This window comes from Macaca fascicularis, chromosome 8 (assembly GCF_037993035.2).
Source record: "Macaca fascicularis isolate 582-1 chromosome 8, T2T-MFA8v1.1".
Lineage (NCBI taxonomy): Eukaryota > Metazoa > Chordata > Mammalia > Primates > Cercopithecidae > Macaca > Macaca fascicularis.
Window position 1 is genome coordinate 15,213,093 of NC_088382.1, and position 20,240 is coordinate 15,233,332.

General features: G+C 48.3%; 1 protein-coding gene across 1 annotated transcript in view; it reads left to right on the top strand.

Annotated features, from left to right (window-relative positions):
• Positions 1-14,168: 14,168 nt before the first annotated feature.
• Positions 14,169-20,240, top strand: part of LOC135964659 (ATP-dependent 6-phosphofructokinase, platelet type-like) — a 43,691-nt gene continuing 37,619 nt past the window's right edge. Inside the window, exon 1 of the mRNA XM_074000304.1 lies at positions 14,169-14,307. The gene's annotated coding sequence lies outside the window, so the exon portion shown is untranslated. The remainder of the gene's footprint in view (positions 14,308-20,240) is intronic.

The following is a 20,240-nucleotide window of genomic DNA, read 5'->3' on the forward strand; positions in this document are numbered from 1 at the left end:
GAGGGAGTGGGGGGGCAGGGAGGCAGAGGGAAAAGGAGCTGTAGGGGGAGGAGCCAGGCTGGGGCTTCTCCCCATGATGCTCCCCCACCCCCTGGCGCGAGGCCCCAGGGATGGATTGACTTTCCCACAGGAAATGTGTATGAGGATTGCGTGTCTGTTTCATGGGCTGGCCATTTGGATTGAGGGAATGTCCGTCTTGTGATTCCTTATTGATTCGAATGTTGAAAAGCTTTGTGCTCAATACACAGGGGTCTCTTGGTGCGATGGGAAATGTGATCGCAGCCGCCTTCGGGGTGGGAAGGGCCCTCGAGACCCTCAGTGGTGGCCGGTGCCGGCCTTCGCCTCCCTGGGTGAGCTGCCCTCAGGGTGGGAAGGGAGGTCCTCGGTGGTGGCCGCTGCCGGGCTTCGCCTCTCCGGGTGAGTGCTGCTCCATCCCCAGTGTCTCCGACTCCTTGCCTGGCACCTTCCCGGTTGAAGGCCGTGATCCATCAGCCTTGTCCACGCATGTCCTGCAGACTAGTGCTGACTGCAGGTCCAGGGGTGGTCAGAGGAGGCCAGAGGAGGCCCTGGTGATGCGAAGCTATACGTTTAATGGTGGCGCTGCTGAGTGCATGAGCCGCCTCAGCCCAAGAGTCTGGGTAGGAGCGAACCGCGGGGTGGAGGGAAGACTGGACAGATGGGTGCTTTCCTCGGCCCTTGGGAGCATGGCCAGGTCCATGCTCAGACCTCCTGGCTTCTCCCATATTTCCATAAATAGCAAGGGAAGGACTTGGGGCACCCAGGGACCTCATGGGTATAAGCTGTGTCCTTGCGTGGCCCCAGCTGCAGCCAGTGACGTTATTCTCTTTAACCTCAGGCTTATTTTGTATAAAAACACAAAGGAACAGAAGTAGTTCAGGGGCCTCTAAAGACTTATGTAATTGTTAATAGGCCTACTTTTATGATTTCTTATGTATTAAGGGCAAATCATGAAACAAATTCACTTCTGTTTGAAGAAATCTTGACCGTTCTCATTTTTGTGGCAAGCAACGTTGATTCTTTGCTTAGGGCGTTAGTGCCCTCTTGCCAAGCGCCGCTGCCTGGCGTGTCCTCGGCACACACCTCTGTCCATTGGTTTCCGTCCACCTTTCCGCCTAGAATTGTAGGAGGGGCGCTGAGATCTTAGGGCTAGAAAGAAACTGTGAAGACCACTTTTAGGGGCGGCTTTTAGTCAGGGTTCTCCAGAGAGACAGCCAGCCGGGTGTGTGTGTGTCTCCAGAGGGAGGCTTGCTGCAGGGGCTACGGAGTCCAAGAAGCCCCAGGACCCACAGCCTGCAAGCTAGAGTCCTGGGAGGGCGTGGCTTGAAGACTTGAAAAGCGGAGGGTGCACATCCCACCCGGGTCTGAGGAGCTGAGACCCAGGAGCACGGGCGGCAGAAGACAGATGTCACTGGCCCATCAGCCAGACAGGTGGAGTCAGCTCAGTCTTCCCCCCCTTGCTGTTTTACTCGAGCCCTGGGTGGATAGGGTAGTACCCTCCATGCTGGTGAGGATGGGTCTCCACTCAGTCCAGAGGCAAACATGCATCTCACACAGAAATAATGCAGAATCAGCCATCTGGGCACCTGGGGCATGCTCAAGTCAATGCACAAAACCAACGCCGGGAGTGGCCCTGATGTCTGCGTGTTCACATCATTCCACGCACATTTCTCAGTCATCTCCTCAGTGAGTTTGTAAGGTCGTTGTGTGGTTCTGGGGGTCTTTGCCCCGGGTGGTGGTGGTGATGACAGGCTCCCCAGCGTCCCAGCTCAGGTGCGGTAGGTGATGCCACCAACAGCTCCTTATTTCTCAGACACTTGAGCGGGTGCTCTGTGCAGCCAGTTCCACCTGCAGCAGCATCTGTTCCCTACGCTGATTCCATTCGGAGTGTGTGCCTGCCTTCTGTTGGGGTGCAGCCTTCTTTCAGGGAGGAACTGTGTCCTGTTCGCCTATGTCTCCTGTGGTGTATCTCATGGCTGAATAAGTACCTATAGGTTACCTCAGTGGCTGAATGATAGGTTCATTGGAAGGAAAACTTTATACTTTTTTTTCTTTTTGAGATAGAGTTCCACACTTGAATGCCTAGGCTGAAGTGCAATGGCACGATCTCGGCTCATTGCAACCTCCCCTCCCAGGTTCAAGTGATTCTCCTCCCTCAGCCTCCCAAGTAGCTGGGGTTACAGGTGTCTGCCACCATGCCTGGCTAATTTTTGTATTTTTGTTAGAGACGGGGTTTCACCATGTTGGCCAGGCTGGTCTCAAACTCTTGACCTCAGGTGATGTATCCACTTCGGCCACCCAAAGTGCTGGGATTACAGCCATGAGCCACCACACCCAGCAACTTAATTCCTTTTTTTTTTTTTTTTAAATCATAATGGGCTTGTTAAATGCTTAAGTAAATGTTTATTTTTAAAAATGTCATCTGTGACCTTTCAGCTTTTCATAGCAATTCTCGAGTGAATATTTAAATAAAGGCCCTTTAGTTATGGGGGAGAAGCGGTTATCCCTTTCAGCAGAGGGAGATGGAGGAACGGGCCCTGGTGGGTCTGAGCACAGGCAGTCACCCCAGCCTTGGTGCTTGCTTAGGTCTGTTCTTCGTTCACCGTAGCAGCGCCCACTCTGATTGTCAGCTTAAAAATAAGCTTTTTCCTCTTTCTAATCAGAACAGTTAGTTTGTTAACCATCACGTTAAGGTATTGAGAATGATGGCTTTCAGGCCTCAGGTATGACACAAATAGTAAATGCAGCTGACCCTGAACGACATGGGTTTTGAGCTTCGAAGGATCACTTACGTTAATTTTTTTTCTAACCTAACCCTTATTGAAAAAGCCTGGCTTTGTGAAGGGCCGAAGTTTCCTACATGCGGTTCCATAGGGTGGCTGCGGGTCCTGTGGACACGTAGATTTGGGTAAACTCGGGGGGTGTTCTGGAATCCATGTCCCTGTGTATACAGAGGGACAACTGCAGCTTTTTAAAAGTTTGTGTCCTGCCTTGTCCTAAAAACGCTCCAAAGTGGATGCAAAATTATTTCATTTTTTGGTTTTCTTGGTGGGATACTGATGTTTATTCTTCAGGGTCTAAAATCTTGAGTGAACAGAGTTAGTGCTTCAGGAACAAAGCCAGTCTGGAAACACATATTGAGATATCCACCTTTTCTTCATGGTTTCACAAAATGTCGTGATCATGTTTTATTCGGTTGAACCGTAGGAAACTGCTAATATTTGCTGTTTTTGGCCTACAGAATGGCAAGTTCGTACGATATTAAAAAGAAAGGTTTTCTGGATGGGGAAAATAGGAATCAGTAAGAACCTGAAGTTGTCTGTCATGGCCTGTGAGTCACAGGTAAATAAACCTGCGTGAGGGGACGTTGGCTGTACAGTATTTTCCTTCTGTTTTAAGACTGTCAGAAAAAGGTCAGTTCTATTGCTTTGGGTCCCTGCACCTCACCTTTGCTGCAGAGGGGACTTGCCATTATACCTCTTGCCCCCAGTGCCCAGGAGGCTGATGCCACATAGAAGACCTGCAAGTCAGTGGACATGAACAGGCACCGGACACGCTGTGCACCTTGGGATGCATCTGAGAAGTGCATGCTTGCAGCAGGTCTGGGGTGAGGGTGTGTTCCCTCTCCTCTCCCTTCTCTGGCTTTGCAGGCCTTTGAAATTGGTCCTGGAAAGTGAAATTAGTTAATGCTGATCAGCTCGGGGTCAAAGCCGGAATCAGGCTCATCATTTCCTGCAGTGATCACAGCAGCAGGTCCTAAACTCAACATGACCTGAACCCGGAGAGTCGAGGTTCCAACCTGCTTTGTGACTCGGTTGTGTGCGGTTTTGAGAAAGTGAACAAAGATTTTCTTGACTCTGAGGGGGCCGAAGAGACCCGCCCTTCACTAGGGGTCTGTGTGAAGCAGTGGACCCTCCAGTCAGGAGGCAGCAGGGACTCAGGAAAGCCCCACATGCCCTCCAGTTCCCTTATGTTGAAATGGTTTGTACTCGGCCATGCCGGGTCATTTTGGGAGGTAAGTGGTGGGTTCACATGGGGTACGCAGTATTCTTAGGTGTCAGGTGCGAGAGTTGAATTTGTAGAAGCTGTGCAGATAGGAAAGGGCCTGGCAGGGAGTGCTGTTTACACGGAGCCGATTTAATGCGAGGTCTGCGCTCTCCCTAGGTCCGCGTCTGACTGGTGTCTCCCAGTCTGCAATGGGACGTTTACGTGACTCGGCGCCATCGTCCCACTCTGTGTAGACATCTGAGGATCTGTGCGTGGCTGCTCTGTTAGAGTGAGTTATGCTAATGAACTGAGAAACAGTGAACAAACCCTGAATTGGTCAGCACTGGTTCCATGGCCAGTTCTGCCATGGTTGGAGTCGTTCATCGTAACGTGTGCTGGACTCCTATGCTGAGCTCTGATTTTCAGAGGCCCTTTAACTTGGCAGCTAACCAGCGGCTTCCTTCAGAAGACATTTGAGTCCCCTTTACCTGCCAGGGTGACCCTGGGAGTTTGAAGGTGAGTGAGACAAGCCCTCCCTGTCTTGTGGATTTTACTGTCCAGAGGGGAGACAGATGTAGATGGTGAAGGAGGCCCTATCAGAGGTCAGCGCATGTCGGTTTTATTTCTGTAGCACTTGCTGTGTTCAGGCTGTGCCCCGGGCCATGTGCAGAGCATCTGGGGACCCTGCCCATGGCATCCCAGGCACAGCTAGCATCTGCACCATCTTCATACTTGACCTGAGTTTTGGGGGAAGTACCGAGGATGGCTTCTACCTTTGCTGGAGAGGGTTGGAAGTCAGGGCAGTCCTCCACAAAGAGATGATCGCCAGCTGATTCCTCAAGAAAGAGAGGTGGTTCTCACGTGGGCGGAGCAGGGCAGCATGCACAGACCTGGGTGTGGGGTCTGGGGCAGGTGCATCTGAGTGGGGTCTGCTGGGAGACAGTGCGGGTGAGGTGTGAAGGCAGTTCGAATTTACAGGATATATTATCACTAAGGCGATGCTGGGGAAACAGATAAAATCGGGACTCTCTAGGGTAAACGTGGACCTAGGGTTACCCTGGGCGTGGGTGTTTTCAGGCTCTGAAGGCAGAGATTTAGGAAATTGGGCAGAGTTGAGCCCCAGATGAGGATGAAGGCTACTCTTGGGGGGGATGTTGAATGAGACAGGGATGGAAACCCAGTGAATGTCCTGGGGTCAGTCTGGCAGGAAGGCAACAGAGGAGACCGGTGCCCTCAAAGGCCCTATGGGTCCTGCCTCTCAAAGTGCTGGGATTACAGGCATGAGCCACTGCTCCCTGCCGTTACTGGTAAAATTTCTAAGCTACTGTCTCATACCCACTCCCGTATTTTTTTTTTTTTTAAACCAGGTTTATGGCTGTATTTTTTCCAAGGGAACCAAACAGTTACCTGTTTGAAGTACAAATAACACGATGTTTAAAACCAAAAATGTCAATTTGCACAGAAGTTTCCAAATACCCAGTTGGTTTGAGCCTTGCCTTGCAGTGCCACTACCTGCTCTTAAATTTCTACACGATGTAGAGATAGCAAGGCAGGGATGACTCGTACATCTTCAAGTTTGATTCTACTAACTTGGGTATATTTTCAATTATTTTGGCACACCTGTGAGTGTCGCAAGCAATGCCAGGGTATTTGAAGTTTGTCAAAGGAAGAGTTGGGAAGATTTTCACATTTTTAGAATTTTCATAGTAGTTATAATTTACAAAGAATGTAAAATTGTGTAGTCATTATTTTACTTTTTTCTAGATGTGTCCCTAAACAGGGTTGATAACTAATTCTACATCACAGGATTCAGAACTGTACCCTGTTGAAGCCGATGCCTGTAATCGAGGAATTCTGCCTAGTCAGTTCACTTTAAGCGTGTTTAAAAGGTTTTCTTTATCCTAGTTGGAACCTGTGGCTATAGTTTGTGTTCACTGCTGAGGAACATTCCATGATGGAAACCATAATTCATCTGTTTTTCATATCGATGGGCATTTGGATTATTTTGGGAGGGTGTGTATGTCTATTCAGCCTTCATTTTTTCAGGATTTTTTGTAGAAGATAATGTAACAGTGTAACATCCTCTGCTAGGGAGCCAACACGAACCCTGATTACAGCCACACAGACACTCATGCCTTGTTACCAATACACAGAACAATTTTTTTAAGTTGAAACACAGTAGCAGAACCTGAAGCCATGTGAATGGGTCCTCCGATCTTACACTTGGAATTCACTTTTTATTACTCTGTCTGCTAATTAGGAAGCATATCAATTATACAGAAATCTGAGAATGTATAATTATACATTTATAACAGAAGAAAACTTATTTTTAATACCCCAGAACACATGGCTATGTTTTTCCCTCATGCCCCACCACTGTTTTCTTTGCTTGAAATGCGAAATGACACTTGAATGCAGTTTTCTAGTGACTGTTAGACTGGCATAGTTCTTCAGAGACAGAGGATGTAAAGCACATGGAGAATTTCTGTTTGTGGAATGTGATTTCCTGGTGGCCTCATTCAGGTTGCCGCCGCCTTCCCCTCTGGCCGCCTGCACCGTGGGATGTCTGAGGAGGTCCCTGTTTCATCCTCTGGAAGTTCTGAAAAGGAAGGAGAGGAGGGCGTGCAGGGTGTGGTACCTTTGTGTTGGTCCTTCGAGCTTTTATTTGGAGTCTCGGCTGCCTTCCTGGTTGCTGCCTTTATGTCCCTAGCTCGTGGCTTTGTCCTTGTGTCTAACAGGCAGACAGATGGAAAGGGAAGTTGTATTCAGCCAACAGCTTGATCTTATTCTCAAGGCTGAAATCGACTGGGTATTTGGAGATTTCTATGTAAATTGGCATTTTTGATTTTTAAACATGGTGTCTTATTTGTACTTCAAATGGGTAATGGGTTCTCTTGGAAAAAATATAGCCATAAAGCTGGTTTTTTAAAAAAAGGGGGGGGGGAGTGGGTGTGAGAGAGCGGCTTAGAAATTACACTAGTAATCACAGGCCGTGGTGGCTTATGCCTGTAATTCCAGCACTTTGAGAAGATGAGGCAGGTGGATCACCTGAGGTCAGGAGTTCAAGACCAGCCTGGACAACATGGTGAAACCCTGTCTGTACTGAAAATATGAAATTTAGCCGGGCATGGTGACACAGGCACCTGTAATCCCAGCTACTTGGGAGGCTGAGGCAGGATAATCGCTTGTACCCGGGAGGCAGAGGTTGCAGTGAGCTGAGATCGCGCCACTGCACTCCACCCTGGGCGACAGAGCAGAAACTCCATGTAAAAAAAAAAAAAAAAAAAAAAAAAAAAAAAAAAAAACCACCCCGGTGATGGAAACCTGACTGCATCATCTGTGATGGAGATGGCAGATTATGTCGTTTTTAGTGACAGGATGAATTGGATATATTTGCCTTCCCGTCTGAAGCCCCAGCACCTGGTCGGGGCACCCCTCCCTTCTGAAGTCCCCAGCACCTGGTTGGGGAACCCCTCCCCTTCTGAAGCCCCCAACACCTGGTCAGTGGCGCCCCTCCCCTCTGAAGCCCCCAACACCTGGTCGGAGGCGCCCCTCCCCTCTGAAGCCCAAAGACCCTCCTGGCCTGTGGTGCTGCTTCTTCAAATGCTGCCCTTGGCTGTTTTTGAGGAGTCACTGGCACCCCAGCAGTCTGTATGTGTCACTTCTTCATGGATCCGGGGTGAAGTCGGTGAAGCTCATTTGTCTCGTCTTCCTCCTCATGTGCCACATCTCATCTGTTGTCTGTCCAAGTTCGTGTGTGTGTGTGTGTTGTGCATTCTCAGGCTGTACTCAGTGCTTAGGTGACAAGAACGTCTTAGAGCAATGGACTGTCTGCTCTTAAAGAACGCTGTAGGTTAATCGAGACACGGTTTACTTGTGGGGTTTAAATTTCCTGGGTGTGTTGGAGGCAATTAGGGGGAAACAAGGTCTAAATAAAGCCCCTGGGAATGAGGAAGGCAATAATGAAAACAATAACTTTATACACACTTAGCAGTTGATTTAATTTGAAGGTGAATTTTGCATTTTGGGGACTCCTAAAGCTACTGTTCGTAGGGATTCCTTGATGAGCTTCTTGTTTTCTGTCAAGTAGAAAGTAAAGTGGATCGGTTTTGCCTTTAATTCTGACTGACTAGAATCTACTTCCCTTTCCCCCCATTCACATTAGGGTGGGGATTGGACTAGAAGAGCTGTAGGATCTCTTTATTTCTGATGTTAAAATGAATTTTTTTCTTTACTCTTTTTATTGGTGAGCTGCTATTTTTCCCTTCAATGCACTGTTCTTTGGTTTGGGAAATGTGCTATATTTGTACCGTGCTTGAAATGTACACAATGGTTCTAAATTGCTACTTTAAAGTTAGATACAACATCTTAATCAAAATGTCATCCATAAATCAGGCACAGTCTGAGGCCTGGAGACCCCTCTTGTCACTTCCAGCCGTATCTCCTTCCCTGGCCACGTTGCCGCTGGCCAAGTCTCCTCCCCCCACCATGCCGTGTCATCCCCCCACCACGTCACCTCTAGCCACATCACCTCTGGCCTCCCTGCCTGCCTCCCTCCCTCCCTCCCTCCTGGTGGCCTCCGTGGCTCCTGCTGACTGCCCTCCCGAGGGTCTGTTCAAGGCTCTTTCCTCGTTTTCTGCTCCTGAGTGGGTCTTGAGGCCTGGATATTTCACAGGATGCAAAGTTTTTTCCCTTCCAGCCGTGGGTCTCTGGGCAACAATTCCAGAGAGGGCACTAAGCTCTCCTTACCCACCTGGGGGCCCTGAGCCCTGACCGCCAGGGCTTTTCTGCAGGGTGTGGGGCAGACTCATGCATGAATTGGACTGAAAAGGTGCTTCCAGGAATGCTTGTTTTAAGTGCACTGGAGCAGAGATGGGGAGAGGGGATCACTTGGTTTGCTAAGAATTTGGTCCTGCTCACAGCCAATAAGGCAACATAAGCACCTCCTAAATGAAGCATTCCACACACTGATTTTACACATGACAGTTGTGGTGGCTGGAAAAGGCTTCACACAATGAGTGAGTTTGAGCTGCGTTTGAAGGAAGAACAGGTCCCTGCTGGTGGAAATGAAAGATAAGGGTGACCCAAGCCATCAGCAGCAGCGGGGCTGGGGTGGTGTGGACTCCCCATGGATGGTGGGCATCATGGATGGTGGGCATGGCTGAAATGCAGGAGAGGGCAGGGGTGCGAAGGAACAGCAGGGCGGCATTAAAATCCCCCTGCAGAGAGGGGACGTGACTGAGATACTATCACAGGTATACAAGAGAGATGATTTGAGGATTTCTGGGAGCCTGTGGGAAGAGCACGTGGTCATCATTAGTTCTCTGGATCTCTTTTTATGAAGTAGTGAAAACAGTCATGCCTCTGCCTATCTTGTGAGCTGTTGCCAAGATCAAATCGGATAATCTTCAGCGAGCCTTGTAAATGCTAAAGGTTATGACAGACTGTTCCAGCCCCCTTGTCTCCACGCTCCTTTCCTCCTTGGTAACGTGAACCCTGCTGGGTACCTCACTATCTTCCTGACTTCCCCCCTGTAACGTGAGCCCTGAGCACTTGCTGGGTACCTCGCTGTCCACCTTCCTTCCTCAGTAACATGAGCCCTGAGTATTTGCTGGGTACCTCGCTGCCTGCTGTACAGCTGGGTGTAGCCTTGTCAAACGCACTTGGCTGGCACATAAGCAGAAGTGCTCGCCGGGCCTTGGGAGTGCTTTCTGACATGTGGGTGCCTGCTTTTCCCTGTTAGGCTGGAGCTGCAGGAGCCCTCCTAGACCAGGCAGAGGACCAAGGCTATGGCCTTGGGGTGGCGACTGGGGGAGCTCCCTGGGTTGATTGTGTGGGCGAGAGCAAACTTCAGTCCCGCTGCAGCACCGGGATTCAGGGTTCCTTCTGGAATGTTCTGAGTGAGAAACAGGAATGGTGCACAGGTTCATCTTCTGAGGATTTTATGGTTATCTAGGGAGAGCACTGGTGCCTCTGAGCTATGAACCTGCAGAACCACTTCTTCCACTAACAGCTTTCTTTATGTAAAGAAAGACTTACAAACAATGCCACTTCAGATGGAGGTATTTGCAGGTGTGGCCTGAAAAATGAACAAAATGACTCTTTCATCTCAAGGAAAGCACCTTACATTATTCCCAGTGATAGACATTTGAGCTTTCCAGTGAATATTAAAGTATAAAAATCTTGTGTCCACCACTTTCTCATGTGATCAATGGTGATATTGACGTGGGTTGGTTGTTTTTTTTTTTTTTTTTTTTTTTTGGACACATAATGAAATGTGGAAGCTGCTCATAACTCTGAACCAGTGTTTTCTAACCAATGTGATTACAAAATAGTGTGCTGGTAAAAGCCAGCCAAGTGCAGGACGGGCCAGTCGACTTAGAAGGAATTGGGGCAGAAAAGCCCATTGACCAGAGCACAGACTCCGCATTGCAGACAGCCTGTACGGAAGTGCCGCTTGTTACATTTGGCAGCAGAGAATACCTAATATGTTCTGAAAACACAATGAAAATACTTCTAATTGTATATCAGCATGGGGTCAGACTTTCTTCATAAACTTCAACCACGGCTCTGCTGTGCATTGAATGCAGATGCAGGCATGAGAACCCTGCTGTCTGAGGTGCAGAGATGTTAGGGGTTTTCACAGCAGCACAAACTATTGCCACACTGCTGCTTATTTTGGAAAATGGTTTATTCTTTAAAACTGTTAAGATGTAATGACTTTATCATTGTAAAATGAACTAAATTATTTCTTTTTGTGACCGAGTCTTGCTCTGCCACCCAGGCTGGAGTGCAGTGGTGTGTGACCTCAGCTCACTTCAATCTCTGCCTCTTGAGTTCAAGCGATTCTCCTGCCTCAGCCTCCCTAGGTAGCTGGGACTACAGGTATCCGCCACCATGCCCGGCTACTTTTTGTATTTTAGTAGGTTTCATCATGGCCAGGCCGGTCTCGAACTCCTGACCTCAAGTGATCCACCTGCCTCTGCCTCCCAAAGTGCTGGAATTACAGGCATGAGCCACCACTCCTGGCCTCATGAGAAGGCTTTTTGTGATCTTCAATAAAGTGCAAAGGGTTCCTGAGACTCAAAAGTTGGAAAACCACTGGCTTAAACCAACAAAATTGTCCACGATTCTTCAGTGTGTCTTCTGTTGATGGAGAAAGGACGTAAGGGTTGCTTTACTTTTTTCCTTTCGCAACTCAGTGGTGCTGGGACAACTAGGGTATCCACATGGAAAAGGATGGCCTGGACCCTTCCTCACCCTACACACAAAGCTCAAAATGGATCCAACGTAAGGAGCCGATTGTGAGGGATCAGGGCCTACTCTTAAGATCTTGTGGGACCTAAATTGCCAAGATAAAGGCCCTGTATCTAAATATAGTGACATTTTGAGTTTCTGGGGTTGTGACTTTAACATGGGAATCTGGGGCATGAGGGGCAGTTCAGCCTATGACACCTTTAGGGGGCAAATCCTGGTGAAATTGTTACGTTGGATTAGGCAATGTTTCCTTAGGTGAGACGTCTAAAGCATAACAAGCAACGGATGGGAAAAAGACGGTATCAAAATTGAAAATGTTCATTTCAGAGGATACTATTAAAGTAAAAAGACAACCCACAGAACAGGATACATTATCCCAATAAGGGCCTGATATCAAGAATATATTTTAAAACTCTTAATTTAAAAAATCCAATTTAAAAATGGACAAAGGATTTGAATACATTCTCCAAAGAAATAAATGCCTTAAAAAGCACATGAGATGTTTAACAGAATTCATCATCTTAGAAATGGAAATCAAAACCACCGTGAGATACCGCTTCACAACCACCAAGATGGATAAAACCCCAGTATTGGACAGTGACATGTTGGTGAATTTGGGAAAACTGAAATCTTTAGTGGGAGGGGAAGTAAAATGGTACAGTTGCTTTGGAAAAGTCCGGCAGTTCCTCAGAAAAGTTAAGCATAAAATCACCATACGACCCAGCAATTTCACTCCTAGGCTTATGCCCAAGAAAATTGAAAACATTTTTACAAAAAAAAATCTTATGCAAGAATCTTCATAGCAGCACTATTGGTAATAGTAGAAACAACCCAGGTGTCAACAGATGAATGGATGAAGAAAATATGTACACAATGGAATATCACTCAGCCGTAAAAAGGAACAAAAGAACATGTGCTCCAACCCGAACGAGCCTTGGATGTGAAAGATGCCGGTGCCAAAGGTCGTGCACTGTGAGATTCCACTCACCTTGGACGTGAAAGATGCCAGCACCAAAGATCATGCCAAAGGTCACGCACTGTGTATGATTCTCCTCACAACAGGTGTCCAGAAGGGGCAAATCCAGAGAAACGGAAGACAGCTGGCGATTGCCAGGGGCTGGAGGAAGGAAGGAGCAGGTGCTGACTCATAATGGGTTCAAGGTTTCTTTGGCCGGTGGTGAAAAAGTCCCAGAACTACATACTAGTGGTTGATTGTTGTGCAGCTTTGAGAATACACTAAAAAGACTGAATTGTATCCTTTAATATTGGGTTTCTTTTTTTTTTTTTTTTTTCTTGAGACAGAGTCTCGCTCTGTCGCCCAGGCTGGAGTGCAGTGGCCGGATCTCAGCTCACTGCAAGCTCCGCCTCCCGGGTTTACGCCATTCTCCTGCCTCAGCCTCCCGAGTAGCTGGGACTACAGGCGCCCGCCACCGCGCCCGGCTAGTTTTTTTGTATTTTTAGTAGAGACGGGGTTTCACCATGTTAGCCAGGATAGTCTCGATCTCCTGACCTTGTGATCCGCCCGTCTCGGCCTCCCAAAGTGCTGGGATTACAGGCTTGAGCCACCGCGCCCGGCCTAATATTGGGGTTTTTATGCTTTGTAAATTGCACTTCAATTTAAAAAGGAACTCAAGAACTTCTTTGGTGTTGATATTTAGAATGTGAAAGAGACAGTATCCAAAACATGTTACTATGTAACTCACGTCCCCAGAGAGTTAAACTTCATTAAAGGGTGTGTTTGAGCCTAGGAGATACAACGATCTTATACTATACGTTATAGCTCATCTCACTGATTTCTATCTCACATAACAAGCATATTCAGGGAAAACGGACACGTAAACGTGAGCTGAATGCTATGCAGAGGCACATTCCTCTTACCGGAATGGTCTTTAGTGGTGTAGTAAGAGATGCAGTCATAGCAACATTAGTTTAATTTCCATGGCAATAGGAATTTGGCACATTGGTGAGTTAGATGTCCCTGCACAGCTCCTAACAGGGTTGCCCATTTCTGTGTGGTGTCTGTGTACATTCTTGCTGTGGAAATAAGTGATAGCACCTGCACATACATTTGCTCGGAAACGCGCACGAAGCTGGTGAAAGCAGAGGACAGGCGAGAGGGAAGCATGGCTCAGCCCTGGCAAAGGGGACGGTTATTCCTAATGCGGAAGATTCAGGAACACGATCCTTGGGAAGACTGGTGATGTCCGTGGATCTCACCGCTGTTGGGTTGTATCTGCAGCCAGTTACTGGAGCTGTCAGAAGCGCATGTGTTGATATCGGTGTCATCACTCAACGCTTCTGACTTTTCCTGTTGCTGAGGATGATTGCATGTGGTGGAAGCAAAGTGCTGACTTAGCACAGATCATCAGATCCCAGTTCTTTTCTATCAAGGGGGGCAGGGTTAGAACCTCCCTCCCCACTCCCCAATCCCATTGTTGAAAATAATATTTAGCTTGGGAGGGTTTTTACTCCTAAGGTTGAAGCCGTGCATTTCTAGAGCCTGGGCTGTCAGCTGTGCTGGCTGGGGAATGCTGGGGCTGTGGTCGTCTGGCCGCTGGCAGCCCTGCTGGTGGGTCCTGCCTCTGACGCCGTTCATTTCTGAAGCTTGCTTTCCCTGGTGTTGGAAGTAGCAGCACTGGAGGAACGGCCTCCTTCCTACAGCGAAGCTCTGCCAAGAGAGAAGACACGGAGCGTCTGTTGAGGGATGTGACGTTTGGGTCACCGCACCATGCGTTCTGCTTCTCAGCGGTGCCTCCTGGTTGATGTTACCATCACCTGGCATTACCCAGGAGGTAACTCGCAGATGCCACACTGATGGAAAGCTACGGCAGTGTGGTTCGAGTCCAGGGCCAGCTGGAGCATATCAGCAAGGTTGGGCTTGGACGTATGTGCTCCACCCAGTGGGTGGGTCTGTGGAGCTGGGGTGTCGTGAGAGCCAGAGGGTCCTGGTAGAACCCTGCTAGATGACAGGAAAGAACCAGTGGAATCGAGGCAGGGAGCCGAAGGAGTGAGCCATCATAGGGCGGGAGGCTCAGGAGCCAGCAGGTGAGTGGGATGTGGCCTCAGGGTGCTACTGGGTTGGTGAGGAGCCTTCTGTGACTTTTCTGAGAGTGGAGTCGGTTGTACGGGTGGGTGCCGGCTCCCGCAGATAGAAGAGCCAAGCGTCCTGCAGGAGACCAACATGTGCACTGGGAGTTTCCAGGTGCGTGTCCTAGCACGCGGCCCAGAGGCCCCTGACAAGGTTCAGTGCACCAGGCACACAGTGGACTGTTGGTGCCTGACCCAACGAGGGAGTGAGGGAGGGCCGAGACACAGGTGCGGAGATGGCACGGGACGGGGTGCAGTCAGGTGGAGAGTCATGCTGTGGGGTCCGGGAGAGACGGGTTCGAGAATAAATGGGACGGGGGTAGAGTCAGGTGGAGAGTCATGCTGCTGGGGTCTGCGAAATGTGTTTTTGCTTCCATCTGAGAAGCTGGACCTGAGCATGTCTGTGCTTTGACATTTAATCTGTGCACTATCCTCGGCAGGGTGTGTATCTCTGTGGCAGAGGACACCCTGGGCACAGTGGATGTCAGTGGCCGTGCCTGGCCTCGGGGTCCGTGAATGTTGCGTGATCGAACGTGTTTGGTACATTCTCAGCTCCTGCCCAGGTGCCTTCCAAACCTCAGGTGTTGTGGTTCCCCACGCCTTTCCCATCTGCGTGTAGCATGACCACCACCTTCCTACCATGTGTTTGTCCTACCACGGCTGCCGTGTCTAACGGACGCTGTGCTCTCCAGCTACTTTCCTATAATCAAAACCCTTGACTTTGCTTGTGTTTCAGAGACGACAGGGTATTAGTCTTTCATGATTGCTCTGAGGATTTCAAAAAGCAAATATACCTTACAGGATGCAAGATATTGGAGACAGTAATTATAGATGACTTTTCTCAGTCTTTTGATTGTGGTAAAATTACATAGCACTCGAACCATTTTTAAGTGTACGGTTTGGTGGCATTAAGAGTGTTCACACTATCATGCCGCGATCATCGCCATCCATCTCCAGAACTTCCCGGTCTCCCCACGCTTGAAACTCGGTCTACCAAACACTAGGTCTCCTCCTGCCCCAGCTCTGGTAAGCACTACAGATTGCTTGGAAAATAGGCTTTCTCAGTAAGAGAAGGGGCAAGGAGAAGAGCTCTCAAGACTATCTTGAGATTTGAGGAAGTGTTTTAGGTTTTGCTCACTGGTTCCCAGTGTAAAGAAACTATTGAAGACGTGGGATGGCGAAGGTAAGGTCTGTGATCTCAGGAAGTGCAGGGCTGGGCAGCACTTGAGGGCAAGTGATGGGGGCACTTGCCCTCAAACCCGCCTGAGATAATCACTTGAGGATGGTGCTGCCTTGTGACGGCTCTGAACTTGGTCTCCTTGAAAGTTGCCAAGTGCATAAGCTTTGGCGGTTACCGTCTAGTGTCTGCGGGAGACCTAGAATTTGAATGTTGTTGACTTTAGAACACACTCATTCTTATAACACTCTACCTATTCTCATCAATAGGAAATATGCTGTGTCTTTTTTTTTTTTTTTTTTTTTTTTTTTGCTTTAATATTCTGTGTTTCAGTAGCAGTAGTTGCAGCGGACGCTACTTCTAGTTCATGGTTATTGCCAAACACAAGCTTCTGGAAACTGTGTGAAAAATGAAGGGGGAAAGTGGTTTTCTGCATAAGGCTTTTTTGAACATCTTGTTTTTTTCTGGAATATCTGTCGTGGTGTAAAACATTTCCATATTTAGGGGTTTGTAATGTGTTTGATAGTGGTTGGCTTTGAAACCCCATGTTTTTGCATGTCGTGGGGCTGCTTTATCCTGTTATTCTATGATATAGCTAGTTTTCAAAACTATTGGTTATTTCACTTTAAAAACCAAAGCAGCTTACATTATGAGTGTGATTCCTGTAAGAATGTAATTGTAAAATTGATTTGTGTTCAATAAACTTACTGGAATGACTAGTTAGATCAGTGGACGAAAAGATGATAAGAACATGTCAGGTCTCTGGGCCAGGAAGGACTTCCAAATAATACACATGATACACAGTAATTTCTCAACAAAAGATTAGATTTAGTACATAACTGTTTAAAACCTCTGTATTTTCTATTATAGCCATTCCACAGTGCCCACGGGGTTGGGTTGCAGGACTGCCTATGGATACCAAGGTCTGTGGGTGCTCAGGTCCCTGGTATAAAACGGCATCGTGTTTGCATATGACATACACACATCCTCCTGCAGACTTTGTCATGTCAGGGTTGCTCATAACACCTATACCATGGATATGCCATGCGAGTAGTTGTTAAACGATATTGTTTAATGAATAATAAAGTCTGAATGCTTAGTACAAACACCTTAAAAAAGTATTCTTAAACTATGGTTGGTTGAATCCACAGGCCTGGAACCCTGGGATAGAGTACAAACTCTAGAAGCAAAATGAACAAATAAAGAACTTGAGGTCAGCAGTGACGGGTGTGGGATCACACTGAATCTAGTGTGTTCTGCTGTGTCACTACGGAGTCTAAATGGAAACCATTTTTAGCTTAGGGTAAAATAGGTAACAGGAAACACTACAGAATGGGCACGAAGGCGCGCCCCTCATTACCACGTGTTACAGCCAAGTGTCTGCCTCCTGGGGAAGGATCTGTCCTGTGAGGAGACTAGACGTTGATGATTTCCGGATGTGTGAAGGGAAATGCCCTCCGAGAAGCCTGGTTTTGGCCGGAGCACATCAGACGAGAGTTAGCGTGGCATGGAGTTGCCACAGTGCCCCTCATGCCTGCTGCTTCTCTCCTCCTCACCGCTGGCCCTGACTCTCACCAAGGGAGGAAAGTTCAGCTCCAGCTGAACCCCACACAGGGCTTGTCGGTCTCTAGGGCGGGTGCTGCCTTCTCCTGAACAGGCTGTGACAGAGGAAGGTCTGGCCGTACTTGAGCTGTGAGAGATGCTCTCAGAGATCCAGCATCCTGCAAACCCAGGTGCTGAAGGTTCCTCCTCCACCGTCCTGCAGGGAGAGGGGTCTGTTCGTGCTTCCCCTCAACCTGAGCTGACTTCTTGTCTGTTCTGTACACCTAGCTCTTAAGAGCAGTTATTGTTAAAAATAATCATCTAGCAGACAAACACCATAAGGTGACAGCCTGGGAGGGTAGATGGGGCTGGAGGGTGGTTTCCTGAGCAACAGGGTTCAGTTTTCTGTTTTGGCGTCACTCGACCCAAGGCCCCCAGATAATTGAAATATTGTCAGCAAAACACCCATGTTGTATCTAAGTTTTTTTTTTTTTTTTTTAAAGGAATGGGTGCAAACTTCTAACAGGGACCTGACAAAAGAGAAGGATTTCTTCTCTGCAAAGTGAAGGTCGGGGCTGGTTGGCATTTGCCATCTGTGACTAGCAGGGACCCAGGCTGCTGCCCGACTCCTGACCCTGCAACTCCTGCCCCTGTTCCCACCAGCAGGAAGAAGAGCGGGAAGATGCCTTTTCCCCTTTAAGAGGATGAGGTGAGAGTTGCGCCTGCCATTTCGCTGGTCCCTGGGGTGATTCTCCAGCATGGATGGGAGTTGGGTTTGGCGGCCTGAGCCCTGTGAAGCTGGGGTTGCTGTTCCCTGAGCAGCAGGAAGCCTGGACTCTGGGAAGTGGGGTCAGAGGGTAGCCTTTGCTGCTTCCACAGGAGGGGGCCCCTCATTCCAGTTGACATCATCACTGCAGAGGGGGGTGTGGGCTTTCATGGTCCATTGATAAATAGAAAGTTCCTTTTTTTTTTTTTTTTTTTTTTTTTAAAGCACATCAAACCCTAATTCCTTCAGCCTTTACTAAAGTGGCATTTTGTAATTCCACATGATTGCATTATACATGCAGGAGAGAATGCTTCCTGTAAACCAGAAGCATCTGAGGTAATTCTTGTCCCATTCAGTGAGTTCATTTTCCCAAGGTTAAAAACAGCCTCAGGAGGGGTTGAGGACGCACTGTGACAGTCTCAGGAGGGGTTGAGGATACAGCCGGGACACAGCCTCAGGAGGGGTTGAGGATGCACCGTGATAGTCTCAGGTCCTGGACATATGCCCAAGGTGTTTGGGGCACAACTTGGTCTTACACATTTTAGGGAGATGTGAGACATCAATATATGTGAGATGTACATTGGTTTGGTCCAGGTTTCCAGGTCACAGGTAGATCAGAGACAGATGCGTTTCCGGTGAGCCTTTCCGGAGAAAGCAGTAAGACCCGCATTTATCTCCGTGTGCAGATGGTGACTTTGAGTTCTGCCCTCTGTCCCTGAGGAATTTCCTTGTGGACCAACGGTTGTGAGGGAGGTACATGCCTTTTTTTTTTTTTTTTTCTTTTTTCTTCCAGTCTCTGTTAGGAGCCTGGGAGGCAAGTTTGCCCTAAGACGTTCCCCACCTTGTCTTCCCTTTAGCTTAGTGATTTTGGGGTCCTGAGATGTACTTTCACTTCACACTTCTGAGCACACTGGCACTCTAAACAGTGTTGTACGAGGCCGTCTAATTGATTTAGAAGAAGAAACTATTTGGAAGGACTTGAGAACCTTTGTCCTTGAGAGAAACAAGCCTTTGTTTATTTGCCCCGAGGCTGTTACGCTGTCCCAGGGTGGGCAGCCTTAGAAAGCTGTGCCTCTCTGAGCGCCTGCCTGTGGAATCTGGTGACTTTGAAGTGAATCCAGCAGCTACATGTTTTGGAAAGCAGATTGTCTCTTAAAGTGTTGGTGATTATGATTCTAACACCGGAATTTCAATGTGTATTTTCCACCCTTCTTTCTTTGTCTCCTCATACCCTGAGGATGCTGCTGCATTTGCCCTTAGGCTTCATTGAGGGAGGGTCAGTTCTGGCCCTTTCTTTAGATATTGACCTTGAATGGACAGAATCGAGATTCAGAAAAATCCTTGAGCTGTGAGAGTGTGCGGATATCTATGTAAGTGGAATTCATGTGTCAAACTCAGTAAGAGTTTAAGAAATATCAATTCTAGGCTGGGCATAGTGGCTCACACCTGTAATCCCAGCACCTTGGGAGGCTGAGGTGAGTAGATTCAGTTTTGAGCCCAGGAGTTTGAGACCAGCCTGGGCAACATAGCAAGACCCTGACTCTACAAAAAAGTAGATAGTGGTGGTGTGCACCTGTGGTCCCAGATAGTCGGGAGGCTGTGGCTGGAGGATCACCCAAGCCTGGGAAGTTGAGGCTGCAGTGAATCGTGATAGCACCACTCTACTCATGGTACACTGTGCCTGAGTGACAGAACAAGAACCCCTGCCACCACACACACACACACACACACACACACACTATCCTAAATGGACAAAAATGAGACCTTTTAAGTGGAAAAACATCCTGTTTGGTTGCTCTACTTAGGTAACTGTTGACTCACTTGCCAGTAAGAAAATGCAGTGACCAGTTCTGCTGGGACCACCTGTTAAGGCTACTCTGGGCCTCATGGTTTGAGAAGGGTCTGTCCAGGGGAGAGTGGAAGTGGCTTAAGGGCCTTAGAAGCCAGTTCTTGTGGTTCAGCGTGACTGCGGGTGTGGAGCTGGGGGCAGGGCTCTCCAGGGCATGAGTGGGTAAACGGATGGGCTTCCAGGATGAGCCCCTGTGACTTTGCCTGGTTTACATCCGTCCAATACAGATCCACAGGCACTTACTCTAGAAGCTTCTGCCCGGGCTGATGGACTGGCCTGGGGCCAGAGGGTGCCTTCTGGTTTAGCAAGAGCACTTAGTCACCTAGATCTAGGATTTATGGCACTACAGGGGACTCGTCACACTCGGAGCAGCAGCTATCTGCATTCTAGACTTGGTTCTAGGCGAAGTATTTTGGAGGCTGTTGGTACCCTGTGTTCTGTTTATCTGTAAAACAAGTTAGAGTTGTAACTAGTTAAAACCTATTTTTAAAATTTTGCCACAGAATATGGCAGTTGTGGTAGAGCTTGTCCAGAGGCCCCAACACTCGGACGCTGCC